Source organism: Tyto alba, unplaced genomic scaffold (assembly GCF_018691265.1).
Source record: "Tyto alba isolate M040663 unplaced genomic scaffold, T.alba_DEE_v4.0 Super-Scaffold_27, whole genome shotgun sequence".
Taxonomy (NCBI): Eukaryota; Metazoa; Chordata; class Aves; order Strigiformes; family Tytonidae; genus Tyto; species Tyto alba.
Genome location: NW_024881301.1, coordinates 3,115,320 through 3,131,541, shown reverse-complemented (window position 1 = coordinate 3,131,541; position 16,222 = coordinate 3,115,320). Strand labels below are relative to the sequence as shown.

Here is a 16,222-nt window from a genome sequence, read left to right as displayed (position 1 = left end):
AGGGTGAGGGAGAAGGAGGGGAAATTGCTGCTATCTGCAGTGCAATTTAATAGGCAACAGCAACTTTGGAAGTATAAAAAAGCACTCAGAACCTTACCTGTTTGCAGTCTTGGGTCAATAGGTGATTAGAGAGTGAGCCCAGATCATGGTGCTATTGGGGCAGTTCCTGCTTTTGACATGACATCTTGTGTAATTTTGCTCAGGACATCCACAATGACCTGATTTCTTTATTTCTCCAGCTGATTTTTTTTTTTATAGCAATCACTGAATATTTAGCCAGAAATTTTGCTAATAGCGAGGAACAGCTGTCCCTCTGAGAAGTGTGGTCAATACGGTGAGTGCAGTCTGGATATTCGAGATAAACTCATTCAGAACCCTTCAATTAGTGGAAAAAGCCCATCAACGCAGACCAATACTGACAGATCCCTGCTAGGCTGGACTCTGGCACTGCTAACACTTAACTGTTTCACGCCTAACTTTGAAAACCATTTTTTTATATGGGAATTTTGCAATCACCAGCCCACCCCCCATAATCTTGCTCCAGTTTCTCATGTGAATCACTGTTGTTAGGCAAACCCATACTTTAGGTTTACCGATACCATGTGAGAGGTGTACTGAGTATAAGGGATTTGCCTGTTCTGAGACCTCCGCCCCCACTATCGTACCTGCTGTGGGAACTGGATTGCTGCTAGCAAATATGGGTAAAAATCACTTATTGTACAGTGAAATTTCTCAGGGGGATGCTGTGCTTGGCTGCTTTACACAGGCTCTGAAAAAGCATTTTGAGATTACACAGCGATAAAACGTAAAAATCACCACCACATTTAGCTTGCATGTTGAGCCTACATACAGGGCCAAATCGAAGGGCACGTCTACCAGGCAGTCCCTGAGGCATCAGGATGGCTGAAGCTACCTGCTCTTAGCAGCACCTTCTAAGAGGCCCCAGTGGGATAACTGACCCTGTTTCCTCATCAGAAGGTTTTTGACAGGGGATCCATGATGGAATAATATGGGACATCTTTTCCAGACTCCTCGATAAATGACATATTTCCAAAAATATTGGCGTGCGCTCTTCAAAGATCTTGCTGGAAAGGAGGGAGGTTTTTGTGAGCAGGCAGCGTTAAGTCGGGCCCCTTTCTTCTAGGGTCTGTACAACTGCTGCCAGCCTCAGCCGGAGACGGGTGCGACGAGGCTCTGGTGCTGCAGAGCCCCACGGCCTGTTCCTCCCCCTCCAGCCTCCCAGCTGAACGGGGCAGAGGGGCACGGGTGCGCCTTCCTCGGAGGGGACACCCACCGCCACCCATGACCCGCTGCAAAACCGGCCGCAGAGCACGCGGGCGCCAGCCGCTCCCTCTCCCGTGGCTGGCGACGCTGTCATTCCCCGTCCCGAGGCCGGTGAAGTGTTAACGCTGCGTTTCCCAAGCCAGAGATCAGGCCCTCTGCACGCCAGCCGGATCTGCAAAGCTACGGGATAGCGGAGCAGAGGAGCGGAGGAGAAACCTCCCCTGTATTTCCCCGCTTTGCGGGGGCAGAGAAGGGGGCTGGGGGCGAAGCAGCAGGTGGGGAGCGCCCGGCCATTTCGCATGCTTCGCCCTTCCCGTCCCCTCGTCCTACCTCAGGTGCCACGGTCCTGCGTTTTTCTGCTTTTCTGTACACCTCCAAATATTTGTTTTGTGAATAACAATAGACATGCAGTTATATTTATCTGCAGAGGTGATTACTTTAGAAGCCCACACTGAGAATTGAAAACTTCAAAAGCTTTAATTTGCCTGTTTCTATAGATAACCATTTCCAAAGAAATTGCTTCCTTTAAAAAGACAGTTTCTTTGTGACAAAAGTGCTCTCATGTAATAGGGCATGTAGTTTTACAACTCAGGCACAAGTTGAAGTATTTCTTGTACTGCTCAAACCAAAATACATTTACAGGTTTTAAGAAGGAATAAGCCAGTGTCTCATCTAACCCATTGTTTTGTCTAACATAGGTCCCACAATTTCACCTGGTTTCTTAGTAACCTCTAATTTTTGATGTATTTACTTAGAAAGATAGGCATTTTCCACACATTTTAAAAAAATATAAATCATCAGGTCACATGTGAGATGGGGCTTTCAGGTGATGGGTTTTGCCTCCACCTGAAACTAATCAGCTGTCTCGCAGCTGATGAGATAAGTCTAACAAGGAGCTTACTTAAGGGAGGGAGCCAGCTAGAGCTAAAGAGACTGGGTCATGTGGAGGATAAGGCTGTTATGCAAAACTGGCTGATCTACCTGGCTGATCTACGTAGGTGACAGTAGAGATCTGGAAGGAGTCGGGTGGTAAGATTTGGCTTGCCTATTTTACCTGGTTTTGAATTATTCCTGTAATTGGTTTAGTCCCTTTAGGAAGAGTCTCAGAAAATGTTGTTCATATTCGCTTCAGCTAGCTAGTCTGCCAGCCTGCTCAAGGGAAACAGAGGGTTGAGGAGATGCTTGCTGAGTGGAAAATGTTCAGCTGATGCAAATGTTTTATTACAGCAATCCTTGCTGACCTATGTGAGATATTTTATTGTGGTGTGTGTCCATTGTCTTTTAACAGCAATTGATGTGATTTTTGTAGAGTATTATCTATATTTTTGTCCTTGAACTATGTTGCAACTGTGACCTCGAGTGAAGGAATGTGGAGAGTTTACCATGATGCAATATGGAGATCTGTATAGGATGGGCAATGCCTAAAACTAGGGAGTGCATTAACTTCTTCTGTAGGAGTTCCTCTAATTCACTAGTGAAAGCATCTGTACCATCAGGGGCTTCAAATCTTGCTAGAGCTTCCCTTAAAGCCTTGCAGTACCAGGTGCTGTACACAAATTGGTTTGGTAGCTCCCTCCAACCAAGTTCTTACCATCTGTCATTACAGTGCTCAAATGGGTCTCTTAATCTGGCAGAATGACTGCTCAAATCTATAGAGAGGCTTATGCAGGCGCTCTCCCCTCTTTGTAGTTCAGGCAAAGATCCAAAAGGGGAAGAAAAAAAAAAAATCATCTGGGTATCCAGGGTGTAAATCAGGCAGAACTTAAAAGGCGCAAAACCACTCTGGCATCTTTTACTTTTATTTGCCATCAAAAGCCTTCTGTGATGTGTATGGGTTTAGTACTGTGGTTCCCTTACTGCTAAAGGCTAAACAATGCCCGGAGGCCAGCTCCCTTCCCTGTGAGTGAGTGCCTGCACTACACTAGATGGCACTGCTTAATACTCACGTTTTCCCTCTTGTCTCTGCTGTGTCGGTTCCCTGGACCTGGAGCATCCTGTAGCTGCAGCTTCATCTGGCTGTAACCAGTGCTCTGTGGTCGCTGGTGATGGGATCACCTGCAGGGAGGTATTCGGAGCAGTCCTGTAGCAAGGTAGCAGTGGTGGTCATCAGAAACATGTGCTAAGTTCATCTCTTTACCTTAATAAATGAGCAAAGCAGAGCTTTTCAGAGACTGCGCGCTTAAATTAAGACTGAGTTCTGATGTTATCTTTGACTCTTGCTAGCATTCCCTGTCTCCTTTCTCGTGGTTGGAAAAAGAGGCATTGATAGAATTGCTGCAGATATTAGTCATTTCCCAAAGCAAGAAATCTGAATGATAATACTGCTGTTAGATACTGATCAATAAATATGGAGGGGAGGACAAGCTATGGAATAACAAATCTCTTTGCTTTCATCAATAGCCTATAGATTTGGCAGTAAACAACTGGGCTTCTGCTTTTGTGTTCAGCTATTTCAGAAGCTTGATTCTTGCAAGGAAGGTCTGATCAAAATTTAGGAATACTGTTGAACCTACGTTGTGCCCCTCACTCACTAATAAATTGCTGAATATATCTACAATGTGAAAGCAGAGAGTCCTGCCAGTATTATGTGTACTTTTGGAAATATGATGTATGCTTATGAAAGTCAAACATCAGATTTCTTGACTAGTATATAGCTTTTGCATAACTTCAAAATGTGTTGTAAAAGCAGTTATTAGCTGAAGTACTGATCTTTTCCAAAAGTGAGAAGAGAGCTAAGTGCTCTTAACAGGTTAGATATTCTGAAATCAGCTGGACCTAGAATACTTAAACTCACTAAAGGTATGTTAGAAAGCGATGGGTATTTCTGAAGGTGGCTAAAGTTCTGGAAAAGGACAAATGGGATCACTCTCAGGAGGAAAAAAAAAAAAAGGGGGGGAAAACAGAGGGCTGTGGTAGTTGTAGATTGCCCAGCCTGATGCCAGTTCCTAGAAGAAACATGCATAAAAAGACTGGTAAGTAATGGGGGGAATTGCAGAGAGATAAGTAACAGCCTATGCTGATTCCTTGGGGAGGTATCAGGCCACCTTACTTCCTCTGACACTGAAACAGGCCTTTTAGCTGGGGTGAAGTGTCAGAGACATCTTGGCTGCTTTAATGCTGATCTGTTTGGCCTTTGACTCAGGCAACAGAAGTGGGAGTTAAACTTGAAGATGATTCAAGGTGGGAGGGACTGCAAGTGCACACAGGGGTTATTCAGAATTTAAAAGATCTGAGGAAATGGATTCAAAATACCGGCTGAGATTGAATAAAGAAAAATAAGATGCAATACATTCATTAGCTGATTATTCCTCCCCAATAGGGAATGAGAAATAAATGGCTAGGTAGCATTTTTTACAGAAAAGGGTCTTGGGAGTATACTTAAAATATATCATAACTGTGCTATTGCCAACACTCCCCCTAAACCTCATAAGAGTGGGAGCTACAGACAGAAATATAGATTGCAAGACACATGCAAAGATCCTTTTTCCACCTATCGTTGATCAAGCCTCAGCTGGAGCACTGTGGCTGGTTTTGGATATTATACTTTAAGAGCAATGTGGCACACTTGGAGAGCATCCAGAGGAGAATAACATGTTCTCCTTAATAAAGAACATAACCTACAAATAAATTTCTTTTTTTTTTTTTTTTTTTTTTAATCTAGATTAAGAAAGAAAAATCTGGGAATGGGAGAAAAGGAATGATCATAATTTTCAAATATATAGAGACTGTTTCAGAGAGAAGTGGCTATCTCTTCAAATATGATGGATAAGAGCAATGGCTTTAAATTGGTGCAAGGAATATTGGGGGCTGATGCAAGTAAAATCTCACAGGTATAGTTAATCCTGCCTTGAAACAAAGAGACACTGGGTAGTCCCTTTCTGCCCTCTGTTTCTATTATGATATTTAATAGTAATTAATACTGACAATTTAACTTAAAAGATACAGCAGTACAACTCCAGATCCTGGACCTGCTAAGCCAACAAGGATGATGCTTTATTTTGAAGACCCCAATCTTCAATTTTATTAGTGTCTGAACAGTGTTGTCTCTTGTTTTCTCCCTAAAGCTGTGGTGAATTGCCCATCTGAAATAAATATCATGGATGTGGCTATATTTTCAAGACTTCCTCACTGAAATGTTATACATGCCTTTTTTTTACACTCATAACCCAGATTACAAAGTAAGATGAAAGGAAGAAAACTTCTAGAAATAATTAACAAATAATAATACTTTAAATAAGATCATTTACATGTTGGGGTTTTTTCCTAGGGGCTTAGTAAGTAGTAGGTGTAGACTAAACATTTTAGTATGGCTACAAACTGGACCCTACACCAGATCTATAAGTAAAGGGCTAAATGAAGTGTTCTGGAATTTCCCATCCCACTTTGAGCCAAAACTTGATAATTGACGCCCCCACAATGGGGGGATTACCCTGGGCAGATGGAGAAATTGCTCTGTGCAGTTGAGGAGGCTGTCAAAGGAAAGTTGGGAACCATGTGGCTAACCTCAAGAAGAAAGAAAACCAAACTCTTTCTGAAGTCAGAACAACTCGTCTGGCCCAAAACCATAAAGGAAAGCAAGTTTGTCATTAAGTTTACTGTACTGCATACTCTCATTGTGTTGGTACTTATTCCTCCGCTGAAAATATTTAGGGACACACAAGCTGCTGAAAAAGGTTAGTTAATCCTGGTATGGGACTGCTCTCTCCTGGAGCAACTGGCTGCTCATGGCTTAGATGGGTGCACTCTTTACTGGGTAAAAAGCTGGCTGGATGGCTGGGCCCAAAGAGTTGTAGTGAATGGAGATGGATCCAGTTGGCGGCCGGTCACAAGTGGTTTTCCCCAGGGCTCATCACTGGGGCCAGTTCTGTTTAATATCTTTATCGATGATCCGGATGAGGGGATCAGGTGCACCCTCAGTAAGTTTGCAGACTACACCAAGTTGGGCGGGAGTGTTGATCTGCTCGAGAGAAGGAAGGATCTACAGAGGGATCTGGACCGGCTGGATCGATGGGCCGAGGCCAATTGTATGAGGTTCAACAAGAGCAAGTGCCGGGTCCTGCACCTGGGTCACAACAACCCCCTGCAACGCTACAGGCTTGGGGCAGAGCGGCTGGAGAGCTGCCCAGCGGAAAAGGACCTGGGGGTGTTGGCTGACTGCTGGCTGAATACGAGCCAGCAGTGTGCCCAGGTGGCCAAGAGGGCCAGTGGCACCCTGGCTTGTGTCAGCAATAGTGTGGCCAGCAGGACTAGGGAAGGGATCGTCCCCCTGTACTCAGCCCTGGTGAGGCTGCACATCGAATACTGTGTTCAGTTTGGGGCCCCTCACTGCAAGAAAGACACTGAGGTGCTGGAGCTTATCCAAAGCAGCGCAACAAAGCTGGTGAAGGGTTCAGAGCACAAATCCTGTGAGGAGCGGCTGAGGGAACTGGGGTTGTTCAGCCTGGAGAAGAGGAGGCTCAGGGGAGACCTTATCGTTCTCTCCAAGGAGGTTGTAGTGAGGTGGGTGTCAGTCTCTTTTCCCAAGTAACAAGTGATAGGATGAGCAGAAATGGCCTCAAGTTGTGCCAGGAGAGCTTTAGATTGGATATTAGGAAAAATTTCTTTGCCAAAAGGTTTGTCGAGCATTGGAACAGGCCACCTAGGGAAGTGGTAGAGTCACCATTCCTGGAGGTATTTAAAAGATGTGTGGATGTAACACTTGGGGACGTGGTTTAGTGGTGGACTTGGAAGTCTTAGGTTTACAGTTGGACTCGATCTTAAAGGTTTTTTCCAACCTAAATGATTCTATGATTCAACTGAGTGATGCATCAAACAACTGTAGAGAGGAGTCATTTGATCTAGAGAGGTGTGTCAAAAGATTTCTGTGAGTTACTTAATTTTGCCAACATTAAAATGCAGCAGAAACTGTCATGTCTCTCAATCATAACATGGTGAAAGAGACAGAATAGGGAGATACCTTGTGTTAAGCCTGAGAAAGTTTTAATCCTTTTGTTTTCAGCAAACAGAAGGACTTTCATGTAGTCTTTTTCTCTGAATAAGATGCTGGTTTTTTTTGAAACTTTACATCTCAGTGATGTGATTAAACTGAAGAAAAATTGGATATTAATATATCTTGTATAGGCATTGTTGGACAGATGACAGAAGCCTGCTAAACCTTAACTTGAAGCTCAGGTACAGATAAATTTTAACTGTATACAGTAAGTTTTATAGGTGGATTTAAAAATGCATGTTTCAACTAACATTAAGTATAATTTTACACAATAAATTGAGACTTATAATGGAGTTGTTTTGGAAGATGGTAGGAATGTACACTTAAAGGGAAAATATTCTAAGGAAATCATGTTGCCTTAAAATAATTTTATAAAGAAATATTTTGCTTTTCACGCTATTTTCAATTGCGGTATGGGTAATGAGGATGGAGTGGGAACCTCAAGGGTGTTTCACATAGGTCCTTCCTTTCCTCTGCTTACCTTGCCCCTTGCTCTTCAGTCTCTTGGGCTCCCTGACAAGAGCCCTGATTTGGTGTTGGTCGCATCGGGTTTGTCCTGGGTCTAGACAAGTGTTGGACTAGATGGGGCAGCTAGATACCAGCTGCTGTAGATGCCAAAGAGCCCTTGAGAATATAACCTCCCTGTTTCTCTCAATCCCATTAGATGTTTACCCACTTAAATACAACTTGAAAATCTCTCTCTAAATGACTTACAGGTGTAAATCCCATTGGAAATACATACCAACTTTTTTTTTTTGCTTAAGTGATCAATGTACTTTTTAAAATCCTACCCATAGCTTTGGTGCATGTACAGAAAGATAACACTTGCCCGCCTGAGTTTCTTATGGCCTATATTTGCTATTATGAAACTTCTATTTTTGCAGTTACTGTCATCCAAACTCACCAAGGTAACTGTGATGAAGAACAAATGCTGTTTCGATTGAAACTCGGTGGAAACAAACTTAGAGATTTTGCCTTTTTTTTTTCTTGATATTATTGTGCTTCTGAAAAAGTGGCTAGTCAAAGGACGACCTCCTGCTTATCCAGCAAAATGCTGGTTGCATGGAAGCTGCCATGCAGCAACAAAGCACAATCAGAGGAAAAGCACTAAACGCTGCAAATAGGTAATGCTTATTCTTCCCAGCACCTCAAATTGTTTTTTGTCATATACAATCATAACACGAGCTGGATATTGAAAATTTGTGATTCAATAATTTGAGCTCTCCTCTGAATTCGCATAAATACTGTGAAACACTTTTCCTGAAATCTACTTTAATGATGAAAATATTGATTTTTCAGTGCAAAGGCACATCTGTTTTATTTACAACAATGCCCAAGTTAACTTTAATTATTTCACTTTACAGCTAATAAATGGTCCTGGCTCAGTAATGAGGTCTTCTTACTCCTGTGCATTTTACATAAGCAGCAGGGATCACATGTTCACATAGAAAATAAGTTTTAAAGGTCTTCTAGCTGCTAAAAAGATAATTTTATGAGAGCTGCTCATGCAGTAAAAAATTTTGTAGATTATTTCCTACGTGAAGCCCTTAATACTTTTAGCTTTCTGCGAGTTCTATGATTTACTTGGATATTTTTCATACTGAAAAGTACTATTTTCTAACTTTATTTTTTGGTCACAGGACCATCAATAAACAACTATATGAAATCAGTATGGTTTGATTTTATTTTTTTTTCCCCTTTCTCTCTTTCCTTATTCACTTCCAAAATGAGTTTTGAGGAAGTGTAAACTGAAAATTCAAAGGTCAGTTAACAAAATTAATTACTTGTTTTAAATGACAAAGCCATAGAGTGCAAAGCTAGATAGCACCAGCCTCATACTGCAAACCTTTCTTTCATGCTTCCTGAAAACTAAAAGGAGAGAAGAATTAATGCAGGACTTCACAACCATCCCCTAAAGGAGATCAACTTCTAATGTGAGAAGGGACTGGAACCTTATTTAAAAAAAAAAAAAAAAACAACACCAAAACATTATGGGCATCCTCAGTTGTGATCTGTATCTCATTTTTGTGCTGGCTATTAACAGAGTACGGCAAGCGGGTAGTGGTCTTGGCTAGATACATTCACAAAACCAAAAGCATGCACTAAATGAAAAACAAGCATAACAAATGCTTTTCAGGCACTTGCTGCCAGGGGCTGCACATTTCCTGAAGTCCTTCCTCCAAATGTGTCATTGTAATCAAACGGTTGGCATGCATGCATGTAAGAAGTCTGAGTGCAGATGGTTTTGGTGGTCTTAATGGCGCGCTTTTTTTTTTTTTTCCCCAATTTTCTTCCTTTCTTTCTGTGTGCATATGAATGTGGATGCGGAGGAGAGAGGGAGGCGGATCACGTAAAGAGAGTCTCATATTTGTTAACTATGGAAATAGCATTCTCCTGAATGTTTTCTTCCTTTCAGAAGCTCATGTTTGCTATTTTAAGTGTCCCAGCAGCTTGCACAGGATAGAAAAATGACATATAGAAAATCCAGGCTGGGCTGCCACCGAGCCCAGCAGTGAGGTGGCCTGAGGGACTGCTCGTCCCCAAGCCCTCTTTGCACGGCCAGCAACATGCTCCAGGCTGGCTGACTCACTAGGTATTTTCTTCCCAAAGGAAAGAACAGCCTTTGTCTAAAAGGAAAAGCTTCAAACCTCAGTAACATCTCTGACCGTGCTGATTGTGCAACAAAACCTACATCATTCCGGTGAGCAAGTGAGAAATAAATTCACCATTCTGCAACTTGCTGAGACCATGCCTAGGGTGTTTGTCGTGTTGCTCTTTGGTGGGTGGTGGCTTAGTTTTTGTTAGCCCTGTCTCAGGCTGTACAGACTGCAAGCAGTCTGCTCTGGAGGGAAGAAAACATCCATTTGTCATGGGCAAACTACAAACCAGAGTAATAAAAAGACTAGCAGTATGGTTTCAACTGCTAATACACTTACTTGCATGTTGCATATATGTATAGTATATCCAGGAAACCATATAGTAGAAAAAGGCAACTTGCTGAAAATTATGTTTGGTGAATAGAAGCTAATAAAGTACTGCTGGCCATGGAGGCTCATCTCATGCTGCATGGCTGCTTTCACGCCTCATCATGAAATGCAACAAATTTATCTGAATGTGTCAGTTTTGTAAGCAGAAGAGGGGGTAGTGTCAAGGCTGTTTATGGATCGGACCTTCCCCAGTCACAGTTTGTGTTCACGTAGCAAATGGCACTGCATTATTCAAACCTTTCTGGAGTTGAAATCACTGTATTCCTACTGGGTGATGGGTGTATTAGTGGTATTAAGTTGGCTCCTGTTTTGTAAAGTGGAGAGGGTTTAAAAAAAAAAAGAAAATCCAAAATGCTGCCTGTAAACTATATCATACTTTGCAGATGTCCCTGTTAACTTCCCAAAGGCCTGAGCTGGATTTGTATAGCATCCTGAGAGGTAGGTAAATGCTCATTTTGCAGGCAGGGAAATTAGGGTTTTTGAAGTACTGAAGCATTAATAGAAGTAACCTTTACAATCTTTCTACTAGTCTATCAGGGCTACAACTAGCATCCAGACCATTCAAATTCTTGACTTGTTTTTGAGCTGCAATTTTCATACCTGTTTTAAAAACGCTTATGTGTCTATGGTCCCTTTGGGAACCTCGGACCAACAGTTGTATGTGACTAGAAAAATAAAGATGAAGCAAAATACTGAGAATGTGAGTCTTGGAGGTTTCAAATGTGATTCATTTGAATATTTTGAAGTGCTATAAAATAGCTTCAAAAATTAGTAACAGCTTTCTAGTCTTTCTTAGCCCATTAGAACAAAAACAGAGACCTAATCACAAAATGCAAGTTCCACACCTAATGGCCAATATGTATTTAAGGCCTTACCAGGAACCTTTTGCCCACTAAACTGGCCTGAGCCAAATGTTTCTCACCAGTTGTTCTTTGCTTCATGCTCAGTACACGACTTATTGTGCTGAGCAGAAGTTACACACGCATACAAAACGCCAGCAGTTTGCTCAGCAAGTTGCAAACACCTCCGTCTATCTGCTAAGATAAATCTGAGCCATTAAGAAACACTTCACTGAAGCACCTAAACTGATGCAATACTTATCTGTGCTAAAATTATAAGGACTAAACTTTATGAAGCAAATGAAATTAAACTAATTAAGCTAACAGGAAGGGCCCAGCCTGAGATTTTTCTCTGCACTAGGTTTTCAAACTAGTTTTAAGTATCACGCAATGCATATCTACTAGATCTAGCTTTTTTTCCTGGTATTCATAGATTTTCATATCGGAGAAAACTCTTCCTCACAAGGCCAGTACCAGCCCAATTTACCATTGATATCTCCAGCCTCAAGCTTCAAGGGGATGATTAAAGAAACTTAAACATAATTGACTGTTAACGTGTCCACAAAACTTTAAACCACGTGTGTAAGAATGATGAGAAATTTTATGCTGCTTTTGAGCTTCCTGAATTGGTTTAAGATCAACGTGCACAGGAAAAAAAAGCAAGAAAAACAGATGTTCTGCAGGACATCTGACCAACCTGTGCTCGTGAAGCCCAGGAAAATCGCCTGGCTTGCTAGCAAAGGCACTGACTGTGTGCAGATAATTCTGGTTTTAATAAATAGATAGAAAATATCACAACCTGCAGCCTGTGAAGGATGGCTCTAGAACAAGCTTCTTTTCATATAATAGCACAGTAATACTCTTCTTTAGGATATCTTTTATCAGAGAAGCCTTTTTACAGGAACTCAAAAGCAATGTCATTTTCTACAAGCAGTATCCTACTGTGCCAGTTTTTGCATGCTTGATTGTAGTGTAGGCGGGAACTCCTACCTGCAATAAACTAAAAGCAATAAATGTCCACCCATGAACTGTAGTCATGATTTCACCTCTCCCTGGGGAATATTCCCTCTCAATACCAAATCATCCAAGTGAAATAGAAATAACTTCATAGCTCTTGGCTCCTCAGTTAGCTAGGGACTCAAATGAGAGCAGCATTTGAGACTGGAGTAAGAAGCCAAGAATAATTCAGTAGCAAATCTGGCATGGGTTACATTTCCAGAGCACCTTAAGTATCTTTTGTGGCAATTCTCAGATGAGAGATCTCATAATCATTGTTCTCTGAGAAGCAGTGGTCTCACACAACAGTTACAGCAGGTAATTATTGCTGCATAAAATTTTTTTAAAAGGACTTTTTAAAACAACTGTGTTCCCTAGGAATAGAGTGGCAAAGGAGTAAGTTTCAGTGATGGTTTACCCCACTCCCATGATTATTCTTATGGTGAAAATAATTGCCTGATGTACAGATAGATACAGTTAGCAGACTGAGTTCTCAAAGTCTCTCATTACAAGGTATTTCCTCCAGCCTTCAAAGCATTCATCCAGGCCCCATCTTTGTCCTTTTCAGTTCTGGACTGCTTCTGTTTGTTCCCTGAATTTTCTTCCTCACAGCATCAGCAGCAGAATGACCTGTACTATTCCAGGAATGGTGACCCCAATGCCCCATTTAGTGGTAAAATCCTTTCTCCTCAAAAGTTGGCAGTTCATACACATACCCATCACTAAGGCAGGGCACTGGGAGCTCCTACTATGTTGCCTGTTTCTCAGGACCCTCGTATCTTCATGCACGCTGCTGTTTCCTAAGGTGTGACCATCCATTCTATGGGTGTGACCCCTATTCCTTTCCCCCCGGGTATGTAACATACATTTAGCTGCGTTTTAATGCACAAGGTGTGAAGAGGTCCAGAAAGTCACATAAATCTCTGTAACACTTCTTTTAACTCAATGAAGAAAATTTAAAACCTAATTTTAAGAGATGATACACATTCTCCAGTCTCTTGAGTTTATTAGCTCTAAATATCAAATAAACTATAAAATCCCTGATTTTTTACTTTCGGGAAGTTGGATTTATATTCTCCAACTTGGAGATTACAATTCTAGTTTGCAATAAGGTTGGAAAAAACAGAAAGCAAATTACAGAATGAAGTGTTAAGGCACCAACCAAAAAGAGAAAAATATTCCTGAAGAGAATTAACATTAATAAGCCAATAACAGATGATAGAATAATTACTGTTTCAGTACAAAAGGGTCTCTATTAGAGCTAAATCCCTTTGAGGAGGGAAGAAAAAAAAGGCTACATGCTGTAATCAGGAAAGTAACCAGCAACGTAATCATTGTTAGAATCTGATCTTAATAACCTACCCTTACTTAGAAATCTTGTCCACACATGGAAAAGACATGACTGCAAATTAGTAAAACAATTATAGTCAAAGGCTATTTATACTTCAGGATAAAACTCTGTGAAAAATCTTTGCCTTCAGAAACTGTGTGTGTATTGAATTCCAGGTAAAATTCCCAATGCAGTTGATCAAAAAGACCTTTGTCTTCAGCAAACGTGCACCTGATCAGTATCTGATAAATTTGAGCTGCCAGTTAGATCAATGGTTTCCCCGATAAAGGCTAGAAATTAAAGGACACACTGCTTCCTAAGAAGGTGATCAACAGCACTTGGGCAAAGCACAGAGATCCCAGTACTCCATGGAAAGCTAAACAGTCCCTGTGTTTGCACAGAGCTGACTTGAAGTCACTGTGAGCCCATACTCAGGCTTATCTCAGGGGTCTCATCTGAACAGTGTAAGGAAAATCAGCCTGACACACAAAGACTTCCAGTAGTCCAGTAAGTTCAAAGCAAGGGGGGAAAAAGAAGACCCAGATCCTGCAAACACGCGTGCTCAACCATAGCTGTGAATCCACACGTTGCCCCATTGAGTTTATAGGGTTGGCTGGCTGTTGGGTTTACTGGCAAGACTGGAGCCTGACATGGTAAACCCAACTGGGGGCGAAGGGATCTATTTGGATTCTGCCCATGAAAGGTCTCAGCACCTGGTCTGAGAGACTCTTAGGACACTAAACCAAATCAGCTCATGATTGTTCTGTACAATAAAACTACAGGTTAAATACTGTCCCTGCAACAAGCTACACTGCAGTCTCCCTGACCTTTGCTCAGTGCAGGTGAGAGGCATTGCCACCCTATACAGCCTTTGGTTTCTCGGTGCTCACCTGATCAATCCTGTGTGTCCCAGGTTAGAAAAGAAATGCCGAATAACTTCTTCCCGTGTAAGGAGAAGGGATAGTGTAGGACACAGTGCAGTCTTGGGTATGTGTCTGCCATCCTGCACAGTCCCAGCCTGCTATACTGAACATCAAGATTGAATTAGCTGCACTGACCCCGGACCATCTAAATGCAAATTTGTCATTCTGAAAAAAACACTCATCCTCTAAACCAATTGATAAAACTGGAGCAGTGAAAGCAGCTTTAACCCATAGAGAATAAATCCCAGTTAAAAAAAGGCTCCAGTAAAGTGGCTGCTGAGTCCATCACATTTCATATTGGTAAAAGTAACTTGAGTTTCTTATCCTAGCCAAGGGCCTTCATTTTACATCTCTGCTAATTCCTTAGCCTTCAAATTCCCAGAATGAGAAATGTCCTAACAGGCTTTTCTGCCCATCATGAAATGCACTTAATACCTCTACATGGGAAAGTAATTTGGTCTTCTGATTTTCAGTAGTGATTTCTGTGTGAAGCATGGTGACTTTTAGCAGAAACTGGCAGGTTTTTTTGTATGCTAAAAGTTAAGCAGTGAGTCCCTTCTTCAGGTCAGGACATATTATTCTAGTTGGTTTAAGTATTATTTTTTTTTTCTAAACTAATGTAAAAAATAGTTTAAAATTCTTTGAATCATAATTGTACTAACTAGAAATATTTTAAGCCTGATTTTATGATTGAGACGTAGTCCCACATAGTGGACTATGAATAGAAATATTATAGGCTGGGCCTCTGCAGTATATAGAGCAGATCCTCCAGTCTGGCCATTGTACTCTGTGCTGTAATAATGCAAAACAACTGTGAAGTGTGTTTAACTAATCATATGAAGAGTCTTCAGCCCTGGAGAATCTCCAGGAGATGTGAGGCCACTGTCAGATTCTTGCTAATCTGTACCTACCATACTGTGAAAATAAAGGTATTCCCAGTTTGAACGGCGGCTGGTATGGCTGTGGTCATTTTAAGGCCATGGGCAGACGGCATCAGCTGGACACAGGTCTACTAAAGGGCAGAAGGTGGAGGATTGAGGCGGGTCCTGAGGGTACAAAAAGCTATGGGAAGCGCCTCCTGCACTGCTTTTTCTTGACCATCACGAAGACAGAGTCTCTGTCCAGGAAGTCAAATCATTTCAGTTAATGTTGATATTTGAAGCTGAAATCTATTTTCAGGTCAAGCTCATCTTTTATGGACAACATTCCACTGGAACCTTCCCGGGGTTTCCTCTGGTGAACCACGGCTCCCGGGATCAGTAACATACCGAGAAAATCAGTTGCCCAGAGGCTCTGATCTGAAGCCTATTTTTCAGGTGGAACCAAGAGAAACCAGTGGAAGCATTTCAACTGGAACAGAAATCAGAAGTCTCTTTTGCTAGATGTTCAAAAGGAGCAGAATTGTTGGCACCCTGACAATTCCCACATCACAGAGACAGGAAAAGCGCTATCAATGCAGGCCTTCTTCTGGATCAGCTTCAGGCTCTTTCCCACCCTTCCACCTGCACTGCTAACAGCAACAGCGATTGATACAGCTAAGCCACTGCCGACGCTTCAGAAGCGTTCAGGTTTAAAGCAGAGCAGTGTTAGACCTTCGCAGGGAAAGCCACGCCGGCGACCCTGGTTTAATAAAGGTATTCCTGCATGCTGGCTGTGCTGTAATTACAGCAGGGCAGCAGAGTGGTGCAGCTCCGGCTGCCCCCGACAGCTCCGCTCCCCTGGAAGAGCAGGGCTGACAGCTCAGCAATGGGAGCAGCAGAGCTGGAGGCAGCTTTCCTGGCAGCTGGCCCGCGTTCTCAGAGCTCTCACCCAGACCGTGCTGGTGCATGGGAGCTTCCTGAACAACATGTGAAAGCCCAGGGCAAGAGGCAAAC

General features: G+C 42.2%; 1 long non-coding RNA gene across 1 annotated transcript in view; it reads left to right on the top strand.

The window, feature by feature from the left end:
- The first annotated feature begins 2,239 nt into the window (after window positions 1-2,239).
- LOC116963673 overlaps window positions 2,240-16,222 on the top strand; it is a 29,869-nt gene continuing 15,886 nt past the window's right edge. Inside the window, exon 1 of the long non-coding RNA XR_004408349.1 lies at window positions 2,240-2,313. This is a non-coding gene — a long non-coding RNA (uncharacterized LOC116963673). The remainder of the gene's footprint in view (window positions 2,314-16,222) is intronic.